The 13,966-nt window shown below is 42.0% G+C and overlaps 1 protein-coding gene and 1 non-coding gene across 2 annotated transcripts in view; one reads left to right on the top strand and one right to left on the bottom strand.

Annotated features, from left to right (window-relative positions):
• Window positions 1–13,966, top strand: part of LOC128366705 (atrial natriuretic peptide receptor 1-like) — a 96,361-nt gene that overhangs the window by 13,917 nt on the left and 68,478 nt on the right. The gene's annotated exons all lie outside the window — the stretch shown is intronic.
• trnap-ugg (transfer RNA proline (anticodon UGG)) lies at window positions 9,071–9,142 on the bottom strand. Its single transcript has one exon. It is a non-coding gene; the product is annotated as a tRNA-Pro (tRNA).

Raw genomic sequence — 13,966 nt, 5'->3', positions numbered from 1 at the left:
GAATTCAGCCAGGAACACTCTCATCATAGATCAAACCATTTAATACAGCTTTGCTTGGCGCTGAAGGCTCCAGTAGTGTTCCCGTATATACTCAACCAGCTAACATGCCCCTTACTCTTTGTAATGCCCCTTACTCTTTGTAATGCCCCTTACTCTTTGTAATGGAGGAACATGTTATCCTGTGCAGCGATGAAGTGGCTCATTGATGTGTTTTTAATAGAGTTTGGACAATAATGGAGGTCTACAGTGCAGAGGAGTAAGATATAAGCTTTGGATAGACACAAAATACCTTTTAAGCATGCTAAGCTAAAACAGGGAGCACAATGCAGAACCCCCCCATTGCAAGGCATGAATTACATCTTGACCTGGTGGAGGCAAGCTTTTCCAGCAGTCGTCCTCCCGGGTCAAATTGACCTTGTTACTTCTTTCCTTCCTTCCTTCCTTCCGTCTGTCCTTCCTTCCTCCTTCTCTCTTTCTTTCTTTCCTTCTTTCCTTCCTCCATCGCCCTTTCTTCCTTCCTTCCTCCCTTCCTTCCTTTCCTTCCTCCCTCCTATCTTTCCTTCCTCTCTCCTTTCCTTCCTTCCTCCCTCCTTTCCTTCCTTCCTCCCTCCTTTCCTTCCTTCTTCCTCCCTCCTTTCCTCCCTTCCTCTCTCCTTTCCTTCCTCCCTTCCTCCCTCCCTCCTTTCCTTCCTTCTTCCTCCCTTCCTTCCTTGACTCGAGGACAGCAGGAGGGTTAAAAACAATAACAATTATTTTAGTATTTATTTCCTGTTAATTGTTTTATTGATTTATGTACAGCACTTTGTTTCAGCTGTGGTTGTTTCAAAGTGCTTTATAAATAAAGTTGAGTTGAGAATGATCTTCATACTTCATGTGAAAAGAGAGTCTGTAAGATAAACATCTCATCCCTTAAGAGTCCAGCACACATCTGCTGGATAAAACATCTGCTGCTCTGCTTGTTGTGTCCTTTAAAAGCGATGGATTAAAAGTTGGGATCAAAGCTTATTTGCTGTTCTTGCAGAGAGGATTGATATCAACCTCTCGCCTGTATGTCAGCTTTATTTCAACCTGGCATATTTGTTAATCTGGCGTATTACTTTATAGATATTACAGATATCTGGGCAAGCGGTGCAACCCTCCTACTGCTTTCCACATCAACGTGATTTATACGTGAATTGTGTTTGTCCAGCCGACACAGAGTTTGCTTTCCATTAAGCGTTTGTTCCTGCTGGAGGAGAAAGAGTAGCGCATGATAAAAAACTGTCACCATATGCAGAGAGCAAAGCCAAAAAAAGCAGGCTGCAAACTAAGCAGGTGAGTGAAACAAGGACACAGGTGAAACAGGTGAGGTAATCAACTAAGACGAGAGGGGGAAAAACACAGGAAGTGAAAGGTTGACTGGTGAGTGTAACATGACTTTAGTTGTGCTGATTCATAATTTGGCTTTTTGAACAAGAATAAATAAAAAAACCCTCTAAAAATATATAATGTAAAATAAGTGATTGCATAAATATTCATCCCCCTTTAAAGTGAGAGAGGTCCAGCCAGATGGTGCTAGTAAAATATAAACGTATGAATAACTTGCACACATTCTTTTTTTGTGGACCCAGCATCAAATTTCTGCTTTTAATCCATTTAGAGAGAATATATTAGAGGATTATGGCAAAAATGTCTAAGTGGTGTAACCATAAAAACTTTGGAAGGAAGGAAGGAAGGAAGGAAGGGAGGAAGGAAGGAAGGAAGGAAGGAAGGAAGGAAGGAAGGAAGGAAGGAGAATATATTAGAGGATTATGACAAAAATGTCTAAGTGGTGTAACCATAAAAACTTTGGAAGGAAGGAAGGAAGGAAGGAAGGAAGAAAGGAAGGAAGGAAGGAAGGAAGGAAGGAAGGAAGGAAGGAAGGAAGGAAGGAGAATATATTAGAGGATTATGGCAAAAATGTCTAAGTGGTGTAACCATAAAAACTTTGGAAGGAAGGAAGGGAGGAAGGAAGGAAGGAAGGAAGGAAGGAAGGAAGGAAGGAAGGAAGGAAGGAGAATATATTAGAGGATTATGACAAAAATGTCTAAGTGGTGTAACCATAAAAACTTTGGAAGGAAGGAAGGAAGGAAGGAAGGAAGAAAGGAAGGAAGGAAGGAAGGAAGGAAGGAAGGAAGGAAGGAAGGAAGGAAGGAAGGAAGGAGAATATATTAGAGGATTATGGCAAAAATGTCTAAGTGGTGTAACCATAAAAACGTTGTACCAAATAATTGAACGTTGCTTAAAAACAGTAAATAGTCAATAAGACAGCATATCAACTAGTTTGGCATGATCTTACATTATAACTTTTATATTAAATAAAGATAATGGAATACTATTGTTCTAAATATTACATTTCATCTGGGTAACCATGGAGATCAGGAAACATTTACAGTCATTATTAGTATAAGTCCACTTAAATACACTGTAGGTGATAAAATATTTAATATTCATCATTCTACTGTGGTTACCTCTGTTTCTTTCTTTCTTTCTTTCTTTCTTTCTTTCTTTCTTTCTTTCTTTCTTTCTTTCTTTCTTTCTTTCTTTCTCTCTATCCTCCTCTCTATCCTCTAAGTTTTTGTTCTCTCTTCTTCCTCCTCTTCCTTTCTTCCTACTTCTTGTTCTTTCCTTCTCTCCTTAGTCCTTTTTCTTTCTTTCTTTCTTTCTTTCTTTCTTTCTTTCTTTCTTTCTTTCTTTCTTTCTTTCTTTTCTTTCTTTCTCTCTAGGTGGATAAAATATGTAATATTTATCATTCTTTTGTGGTTACACCATTTGACATTTTCAGGAGCATTCTTTTGGTGGTGCAAATGTCATTTGAATAATATAAAACCAACAAAAATACTAAATGTACATTTTAACAAACCTGATGCTGCTTTTATAACTAGTTTTTAACATATTTTGGAATTGGTCACCCTGCCAACTCTTATTTATCACTGACCCGTATGTATAAAGACAGGAGCTGCAGCTGCACCAATGCAGCCTGTGTGGTAGAGGTGTCTGGTGTAGAGCAGCGGTCTGAGGCTCAAACTGTGGCTCCACGATGTGATGAATGATCTGCAGTCTGAATTAGGTGCAAAAAACCTGTGCAGACAATAATTCAAAAGAGGATGAATCACAGCGTGCCTGCTCTCCAGTGGAGGAGAGGCTGAACGCTTCATGTTCACAAGAGTTTTCAGAGACTCTTTCAGTGATTGAACGACCCTCCAGCTGATTGAGGACTTTGGCCTGTTAGTCGCCTCTTTTTTAAGGTCAACAACAGCCAATTAGGACATGAGAGGCATCATTGTGACTCGTGGAAAGACAGACGACTATGATGAAAAACCAAGTAAAAGTATTCCCGCTCATCCTCAACAAGAGAAACTAATGAGAGATCCCAGCGTGCTCATAATACTCCAGAGACCAGGCTGAAAGTAGTTAATCTTTCCCTGGACTGCTGCTCCTTTGCTCTGTTTCTCAAGCTAATCAGCTCTGCCCTCATTAAGCTGAAGACAAGTTGCAGTTTAGTTTAGCTTTTCACAGCTAACAGATGCTAATTAAGAGCGGATAGCTGAACGAGGACGTAAAAGCTCACAGGGGACGACGAGAGCAACGAGCCGTTTCCAGACGCGGTTAACTGCTGATTCTCATTTAGAGGCTGATTGTCACAGTAAACTGCAATATGGTAATTAGGGGAGGGGGAGGATGTAGGAGGCAGGAGTTGGTCAGTGAGAAAAATGATAATAAAGAGAGGCCAGTCTGTGTTTAAGTGCAGACCTGCAGGAGGAAATCTTTCCCTCAGTTATCAGCAGGTAAAATCCTGTTTTTGAAACGTTTTATATCCTGATGTAACCAGAGCTCCACAGTCCTGCTGAACCTGTCTGCTGCTGTTCAAAGACATTTTTCCCTCCTTTTTTTAATAATAAAAAACTATGAGGAAAAAAAGCTTAGCCAAACAGTAACATAAATTCAAGGATTCAAAGATTTTTATAGTAATTCCAGCCATGTAGATACTAGAGAATCGTTCGCGGGGACTAATGTCAACCTTTGTGCTGTGGTTGTTTTTTTAGAAAGGGTTGAGCTGTGTAGTCTAGTGTGAAAGGTTCATTAATAGCTACTTTCAGCCACTAGGAGGAGCTCTAAGCTTCTGTAAAGCCCCTCGACTTTTTGTTGAAGTAGAGTCTGACACAGAGTGAATTTTAACTGCTGCTCTCGGCTACTTTGACTCGGTAGTAAGTTAGCCTGATAGCTAGCTGACTGGTAGTAAGTTAGCCAGCTAGTTAGCTGACTGGTAGTAAGTTAGCCTGCTAGCTAGCTGACTGGAGGGAACATGATGCAAACGAAGACACACTAAAGTCCAGCGTGGTTTAAAAGCTTCCAGAAAGTAAAGGATAATGTTGTCAGGTGTGAAACATGTGGAGCAGAGTTGAGCTACGGTGGCTTCACATGGACAAAAAGCTACTGTCTGCTGTGACGGTTGCTAAGGGAGACGGACCTGACGCTAATCGGCAAACTAGTACGTCAACATCTGGAACTAAAGTCTGAACGAAAGGCTGATTATCATTTATATTAACACAAGTTTGTGCAGTTAAAGCTTGTTGTTTGTTATGAATATCGACACATTATCTATTTAGCTCTTGTGAATGTCGGCATGCAGCGAATATTTGGTTATTCATCGGTTATACTCACTGGTTATTAGACACATGAAAGAGAACGAAATACTCCTGGCTTGGTGCTCTCTCTCTCACTATGTATATACACCGAATACAATAAAGAAGAACATCTACACAATAAGAATAATGGATCAATAAATAAATGAATAAATACAGTAAAAAAATAAAGAGATAAAGTGAGCAGTGTGGTGTATCAAATATCCATAAATAGATCTATTAATGTCATTTATTTAGTCTGACAATGACAGTTTCAGCAATCAATTCAGCAATCAGCAATCAGCTGTGATTGTCAGGAACTAGATTTACACACTCCCAGCTGTGAACATACGTCACTGATTGTCTGCCAGGACAAGTGAAGTCAGAGGCGGCTGAATTATTACAAAGACTTCTTAAAATCACATTTACTCTTCTTGATAAAGATGTATTGCTTTATGATAAATACTGCTGTGTTTTCATCTTTTCTACCCTTCTTGACAAAGCTGGCAGGACTCTTTCTTGTGTATTATTTACAGTCTCCCTCTTTTAAAATAAAAAACTGAGGATCGTTATGTCCCTTATTTTCAGAGGAAATTGGCCATGTCGGTGTTGTTATGTTCCTTTTAAAGAGAAATCAGACTTCCACAGAGCAAAATATGAATCTGTTTTGCTTTTCTGTGTGTTTTCATTCAATACACAATCCTCCATATGTCACAATATCCGTAAATAACAACATAAAAAAAAATAAGGAAAACTTCTAGAGGAACATAGTACCCAGCATGCATCTGGCAAACCTTTACAACAAGAGAAAAAAAACGAAACTAGCAACAATAATAACAAATATGTAAAGTATAAATGTGCCTTAACAATGACAGTAAAGCCATGAGAGAACTCTTGATCGTCTTTCTTCTTCTACTTGAAATCAAGTTATACGTAATATAAAATGTTAGAAATATCCTGCAAGTCTTGTTAATGAAATGGTGAATTTCTGTCTCTTTGAATGGACTCTATGTCGTGTTGCGTCGCTCGTTTTCACAGTTTATTTACTGACTGTATCGGTTCGCCCTCTGCCATACGCCTGCCTGCTGTCCCATCACACAGAAAGCAAAGCAAACAGACCCAAAGCCAGCAGCTTGGCAGGTCGTCCGGCTTTATCTACTGCTGCTAAAACACTCCATAATGTGTTGGCCTTAGTGCAGCAAAAAAGTCTATCCATCACTGTCCCGGTGCTGGCAGTCTGCTCTCGGTCCTAGAAGACCATTTTGGTTCAGACCCAAACAGTTTCAGCTTCATCTGATTCAGCTTCACTAATGTAGATGAATGTATTTCTGTGTCTGTTAACCCTTTAAGTGACTCTTATGTGATCCATGAGTTTCATAGAGCTAATATAACCTAATACAGGGGTGTCAAACATGCGGCCGTGGGCCAGAACCGGCCCGCCGAGGAGTCCTATCCGGCCCTTTTCCTTCCTGTGTTCTTTTCCTTCCTTCCATCTGTCCTCCTTATCTTCCTTTTTTCCTTTCTTCATTCCTTCGTTTCTTTCTTTCTTCCTTCCAGCTGTCCTTACTCCCTACCTTCCTTTTTTCCTTTCCTTGTTCCTTCCTTTCTTTCTTCCTTCCATCTGTCCTTACTCCCTACCTTCCTTTTTTCCTTTCTTTGTTCCTTCCTTCCTTCCATCTGTCCTACCTTCCTTTCTTCCCTCTGTTCTTCCTTCTTTCCTTCCTCTCTTCTGTCTGTCCTTCCTTCACTATCTGTCTTTCCTACCTTTCTTCCCTCCTTCCTTTTGTCTGTCTTTCCTTCCTTCCTTCTTTCCTTCCATCTTTTTAATGATCTGGCCCACATGAGATCAAATTTGTCTGTATGTGGCCCTTGAATGAAAATGAGTTTGACACCTCTGACCTAATATATATATATATATATACGATAAGTGCATACATGTAGTACACAGATAAACCACTAGGGGACCTTTTTATTTCAACACTGTCAATCAGCCACAATTTTTAAGGTTTTCAATGTTTTTTCCCAGTTTAGAAAAAGTTAAGGTAAGAAAAACATTGAAATTGTTAGTGATACTTCAATAGGAATAGTTACTAGACTGATGCAATGTTGAATTACTAAATATTTAGTATTTTATTTTATGGTAAATTCCTGGTGAAAATGTGTGAATCAGATTATAAACAATAAAATAAAAACAGCAGGTATAGAAGCTCATTTATCTGTTAATCTGTCAGCTGTCATTTTATTGCATTAGTTCATGATATGTTCAGACTTTACAGGGTTAACAGGAAGGTTTCAGGATGTGTTTTCTTCTCGATCACCAAGGAAACCAACTGCTGACTCATTGTTCACAAACCAAAGCTCAGATGTGAACTTGTTTAGGGTGTTTTCAAACCTCTATTGTTCAGTCCAGTTGAACGTTTTTTCCTCTTTTCTTTTTTTTTTCCATCAGTTCGGGCAGTTCTGAACCAAAGCAACCACACAGAGACCGTTTAGTGTCAGTCGGGAAACAAATGAAGTCTGGAGCGGTTCGTTTTTGGCGGGAATGTGACCATAAAGATTATTTCTTTGGCTTTTTTGCCTTTTATTGGTGTCATTAGTGGACTGGCAGACAGAAAACAAGATGAGAGAGATGCTACGATGTGAAACAATTCTCAGGAATCGTTGCTGTTATTTGTTCTTTATTTTTATTCCTTTTCTTTATCTTGTCACTTGTTCTGCTTTATTATCCGCTTGTGAATCAGCTGTGAAGCACTTTGAACTACATTAACCTGAATGAAAGCGAGTGAAATCAACCAATCAATCAAACAAACAATGAATCATTAACTCTTTATTTATATAGCAGCTTTCATTCAGTTTACCGTAGTTCAAAGTGCTTGACAAGCTGATGATAAGACAGAACATAAAGAAAAAGACAGAAAATAAGAATAATAATAAAAATTAAAGCCCTACTACACAAGTTTTAGGTAAAAAAAAACAAACAAGTAGATCAAGAGTATAAGGATGTCACTCTTCTCGGATTATAGAAAAATACACATTTCCAGTGGATGTAACACAGCCAGCAGTCATGTTTCCGGGGGCAGGATTGGACGAGGACCTGAGACAAGAGGCAACTACCGCCTGAATAATTCATAACCACTGCACGAGTCTTCATAGTTTATTGCATGAATTATTAAGTGAGACATGATGAACTTCTGTGATACAATATTAGTAACAGACACAGACATTTCCTGTTTGTTTATATGACCTGTACCTCTTTTCCACCGAACTGGAGCTGGTGCTGGTTCAGAGCCAGAGCCTGACTAGGCACCGGGTTATTGCTTTTCCACCGCCAAAGCTCCAGCCCCGAGCCTCAGAACGGGAGCCAGAGCGAGCACCAACTCTTTGCTGGTCTAAAGCAAGAACCGATTACGTCAGTGGGCTGGGGGCGAGCTAACGTTTATTAGCCAGCTAGCGGGGTTAACGTTTATTAGCAGACTAGCGGGGCTAACGTTTATTTGCAGACTAGTGGGGTTAACGTTCATTAGCAGACTAGTGGGGCTAACGTTCATTAGCATACTAGCGGGGCTAACGTTTATTAGCAACTAGCGGGGCTAACGTTTATTAGCAGACCAGCAGGGTTAATGTTCATTAGCAGACTAGCGGGGCTAACGTTTATTAGCAGACTAGCGGGGCTAACGTTCATTAGCTGACTAGCGTGGCATTTACAGAGGGTTAAAGATTTGTTGATTAAAAGTACTATTTTTATAATTTTTTGCCAGAGCTGTCGTCTTCTTCTTAGTCTTCTTAGCCTTGCGCCATGTTGCTGCCTCTCACTGGTGAATCATGGAAGTGCTTCAAAGGCGCACACTGGCTACGTTATACAGTGACATAATTGCGTGGCTCCTTGCCAGTGGAAAAGCAACAGGTTCGTAAGCTAGGACAAGCACCAACTGAGCACTGGCTCTAGCACTAGCTCCGAACCAGCACTGGCTCCAACTCGGTGGAAAAGTGACGTCATGAAGTTAAACCAGCAGCTCTGGTCTGTCTGCAAACATCCACACTCTTAAGATGTGTCGTTCATTTGTTCCCCCTGTTTTCCATCTCGTAATGAGGCAGACAACCTGTGAGTGTCGTTATGTAATTACAGCCCTGCAAATGTTTTCAAATGAGCCTCTTCCTGCTTTTCTCCCACAAGTATGTTGTTCCATTTAGTTTTATAAACTCTATATGTGAGTGCAAACCTGGACAGGTATAGATGGAGGACAAATTTATGATAGTTTTGCCATTTTTCATCCAAAGCGTGAACTAAAAATTAAAGGATAAGTTCACAGTTTTTCCGAATATGTGATGATAATGATTCCACCAGTTCATACTGACCATTAGAAGATCCTTCATAAGGCACTTAGTGTAGATTTAATGATGTTTATTTTTCTTAGTAATCAAAGTAAGGGCTCGTCCGGGATTTGAACCCGGGACCTCTCGCACCCAAAGCGAGAATCATACCCCTAGACCAACGGGCCACTTAAATAGTAGAGGAGTCTTCAAGTCTCTGTGCAGTCAGGAGGCAAACTAGACATTGAAACCAGTTTTTCATGCTGTAATGATTCCTCCTGTTCATACTGACCATTAGATCCTTCATAATGTTTACAATGGAAGTGATGGAGGACTAAATCCACAGTCCTCCTTCTGTGGAAACATGGATTTAAAAGTTGATGTGAAGCTAATATGAAGCTTCAGCGTCCAAATGAGTCAAATCTTCATCTTCTATGTTTCAACGTTACAGTGTTTTTAGTAGCAAAGTCTTTTTGTTACTATACTTCTACTATACTACTTAGGAAATTGGTGAATCAACCTGTCAATCAGGACATAGCCACGCCCTAATGCATACCCTGCTTTACGTCAAATATAAAATCAGGGAGGCCAAAATGTCACAAATGAACATCATACTGCATTGAAGAAGGCTTTAAACTAGCGATTGAGACCATAAACACATTTTGAAAACGTTTACTGGAGGTTAGAAATCAAGTGAGAAGTTGGTGAATTCTCCCTTGACTTGTATAGAGACGGTCGCCCCCTGGTGGCCTTTTGATAGAATGCAGCTCTAAGTTACTTCCGCGTTGGCCTCATTTCAGAGCACCTGAACTCCCCGCCTGGTCAAAACACGAAACTGCTCATTAGATTCGGAGGACTAGTCGATGAGATCTATACAGATGGTGTGAATCCCTTTTGGAGTCAGTCAGTGTTTATTGAATCTCTCACAGTCGTCACCTTTACATGTTTACTCCTCTCAGACGCTGTAATCTTCACACTCATCACGGCAGCAAAATGAAGAACGAGACTACTCAATAATCAGGGATAAAGACACTTTGTGTGAGAGCGCTGACGGAGGCGGTAAATCTCCGAGGGAACAAAGAGCGATGCAGACGGCCTCAGGACTAATCATCAGACGTCTGTAATTGAAAATGTATCAAACCATCACAGTGTGCGTCACTTTTGTGTCCTTTCACACAAAGAAGGAACGAAACAAAAAAAAGCCATCCCGCCTCAATTACCTCACACGCTGTCAAAGTGATTATGAAGATAAACAGATGGCTTTTATATTAAAACATTACACAGTGTGAGAGCTCTCAGATGACACATCGAGGGTGGAGAAAACTAAACAATTAAAGAACTAAAAGCTAAAATAACCTCCAGCTGAGTGACAAAATATAAAAAAAGAGACATTTCGTCAATTTAATTCTTTAATTCTTTAATTCTTACCATAAAAAGTGCTTTTCTCACAAGATCACATGAAAAATGACAAAAAGAGATTATTTAATGTTTTGTGATTCACAGATATTTAGTTTACAGGGGAAAAAACCTTAAAAGTCTGTGTTAGACCTTTGTAGTTGTTTACTTTGATTTACTTCATTCTAAACAACAACAAACTAAACAAGTCTAACTGGGTTTTCTTCCTTTCTTCCATCTCTCTTTCCTTCCTTCTTGTCTTATTTTCCTTTCTTCCTTTTTTCCTTCCATTTGCCTGTCGTTCCTTCCTTCTTTCCTTTCTTCCATCTGTCCTTCCTTCCTTCCTTCCTTCCCTCCGTCCTTCCTGTCTTCTTTTCCTTTGTTCATTTCTTCCGTCCTTCCTTCCTTCCTTCTTGTCTTATTTTCCTTTCTTCCTTTTTTCCTTCCTTCCTCCCTCCTTTCCTTCCCTCTGTCCTTCTTGTCTTTTTTCTCTTCGTTCTTTTCTTCCATCATTCTTTCCTTCTTTCTTGTCTTATTTTCCTTCCTTCTTATCTTATTGTCCTTTCTTCCTTTTTTCCTTCCTTCCTTCCATCTTTCCTTCCTTCCTTCCTACCTTTCTTCCTTCCTACCTTTCTTCCTTCCTTCCTCCCTCCCTCCCTTCCCTCTGTCCTTCCTGTCTTCTTTTCCTTCCTTCCTTTCTTCCTGTCTTCTTTTCCTTCCTTCCTTTCTTCCTGTCTTCTATTCCTTCCTTCCTTCCCTCCTTCCTTCTTGTCTTATTGTCCTTTCTTCCTTTTTTCCTTCCTTTTTTCCTTCCTTCCTTCCTTCCATCTTTCCTTCCTTCCTTCTATCTTTCCTTCCTTCCTTCCTACCTTTCTTCCTTCCTTCCTCCCTCCCTCCCTTCCTTCCCTCTGTCCTTCCTGTCTTCTTTTCCTTCCTTCCTTTCTTCCTGTCTTCTTTTTCTTCCTTCCTTCCCTCCTTCCTTCCTTCCCTCCATCTTTTTAATGAGATCATATTGGTCTGTATGTGGCTCTTCAATGATCTAGACTCATGAATATAAATAAAAGAGGATGTAAAGTGTTGACTGAATGTAGAGGGAGAGGAGACGTCAGAGCATCATGTCTTAACTCTTTGGCTCCAAGTGTAAATTGATTACGGGGAAACCTGATCGGGGCTCAAACATCCATCCGTGACCTCATCGCCTCGGGGCTCAGGAGTGGGTGATGTCACCGCCTACCGTCGCTGTGGCAGCGAAGCGGACGAGCCGATCATCCTGAACAAATCTACCAGCGAGGCCGTGCTTCAGCCCTCTTTTCCTCTTCCTCTCGCTGCTTTTCCCGTCCATCTGGCAGTAGTTAAAGATTAATACGCTGGAATCTCAGCAGCCGAGGAGAAGACGGGAGACGGGAGAGGGTTTTTTTTTTTTCCCTCTTGGTCAGCGGTGACATCAGTGATATCAGACCGAGATGGAAGAACTGAACACATCTACTCAAAACCACAAAGATCAAGATAGAGAAGTTCATGAGGTTTAGATTTGCTGACCTGAACTCTGAGAACATTACAGCTGGAAACTGCTTCAGTAATGGCTTCGAAAGGCAGCTCGCAAATTAGCCTCGAAATTACAGTAAATGTCCTCTTTTTCTTTTTTTACATCGTTTGCTAAGCGTTTGTTGGGCTTGTGTTCTCATTTGTCTCATTTTATAAACCCAACTCAGAACAAAAACAGTTGGGACGGTATGGAAATGCAAGCAGTGATTTCTAAATGTAATTGGACTCATATTTCATTGCAGACAGTTTGAACACAAGAAATCTGTTTCATGTCAACTTCAGTTCATTTTTAAATATACGTCCAATTTCTATCATTCAGACCTGAGAACACATTACAAAAAAAGTTCTCTTCTTTCTCCTCTCCTCATCTCTTTCCCGTCCTTCCCTCATTCCTTCTGTCCTCCCTTCCTTCCTTCCTGCCTTCCTTCCTTCCTTCTGTCCTTCCTTCATTCTGTCCTTCCTTCCATCCTTTCCGCATTTCCGAGCCTACATGAACGCACCATGAGACGTTTACCAGTGCGCGCTTGATGATGTATAATAACAACAACACGCTAGACTTGTGGGTCGCTAACCGTAGCTAACCATGGCTAACTGTTGCTAACTGTGGCTAACCTGAGGCCTGTACTACGAAGCTGGATTTTCTCTTATTGAGGTAACTTCAGGGTTAACTCTGGGTTTTCCGTCCTAGACGCTGGTTCACTTCTTACCGGGGTAAATCACCATGGTAACTTATGCTGAACGGCTAACCTGCTCCGGAGCAGGTTATGTTCTGGATTAGAGATCAATGATTATAAAAGCACCACCTCCTGACCAATCAGCTCTCTTAGAAAATTACCTGCCCATTCTTAAAAGATCCTGTCAACATTGGTGCGCGGATCATGAGAGGAACGCTTAGGAGAGAAAGAGTTTTTAGGGAGATGCAATCCTTTAGATGTCCCCGATGATCCTGTACGAAAGGTATAGATTTTCAAGAGACATTAAGTCAGTTTAATATTCAACATTCATTTGTTATTGGACTTCTGTGCTCGTCACGGATTGTCCATAACGAACACCATGTTCAAGCATAAGGGTGTCCATATGTGCACTTGGCACCAGGACACCCTAGGCCGCAGTTCGATGATTGACTTTGTAGTCGTGTCGTCGGACTTGCGGCCGCATGTCTTGGACACTCGGGTGAAGAGAGGGGCGGAGCTGTCAACTGATCACCACCTGGTGGTGAGTTGGCTCCGATGGTGGGGGAGGATGCCGGGCAGACCTGGCAGGCCCAAACGTATTGTGAGGGTCTGCTGGGAACGTCTGGCAGAGTCTCCTGTCAGAGAGAGTTTCAACTCACACCTCCGGGAGAGCTTCGACCATGTACCGGGGGAGGCAGGGGACATTGAGTCCGAGTGGGCCATGTTCCGTGCCTCCATTGTCAAGGCGGCTGACCGGAGCTGTGGCCGCAAGGTGGTCGGTGCCTGTCGGGGCGGCAATCCCCGAACCCGCTGGTGGACACCGGCGGTGAGGGATGCCGTCAAGCTGAAGAAGGAGTCCTATAGGGCCTTTTAGGCTTGTAGGACCCCGGAGGCAGCAGACAGGTACCGGCAGACCAAGCGGAGCGCAGCTAGGGCGGTCTCTGAGGCAAAAACCCGGACATGGGAGGAGTTCGGTGAGGCCATGGAAAAAGACTTCCGGACGGCTTCGAAGAGATTCTGGACCACCATCCGGCGTCTCAGGAGGGGGAAGCAGTGCACCGTAAACACTGTGTACGGTGGGGACGGTGTGCTGCTGACCTCGACTCGGGACGTTGTGGATCGGTGGAAGGAATACTTCGAAGACCTCCTCAATCCCACCAACACGCCTTCTGGTAAGGAAGCAGGGCCTGGGGGCTTGGGTGTGGGCTCTCCTATCTCTGGGGTGGAGGTCGCCGAGGTGGTTAAAAAGCTCCTCGGTGGCAGGGCCCCGGGGGTGGATGAGATCCGCCCCGAGTTCCTCAAGGCCCTGGATGCTGTGGGGCTGTCATGGTTGACACGACTCTGCAGCATCGCGTGGACATCGGGGGCAGTGCCTCTGGATTGGCAGACTGGGGTGGT

Source organism: Scomber japonicus, chromosome 10, assembly GCF_027409825.1.
Source record: "Scomber japonicus isolate fScoJap1 chromosome 10, fScoJap1.pri, whole genome shotgun sequence".
Lineage (NCBI taxonomy): Eukaryota > Metazoa > Chordata > Actinopteri > Scombriformes > Scombridae > Scomber > Scomber japonicus.
The sequence above is the reverse complement of the archived record's forward strand: the minus strand, read 5'-3'. Positions and strand labels throughout refer to the sequence as shown.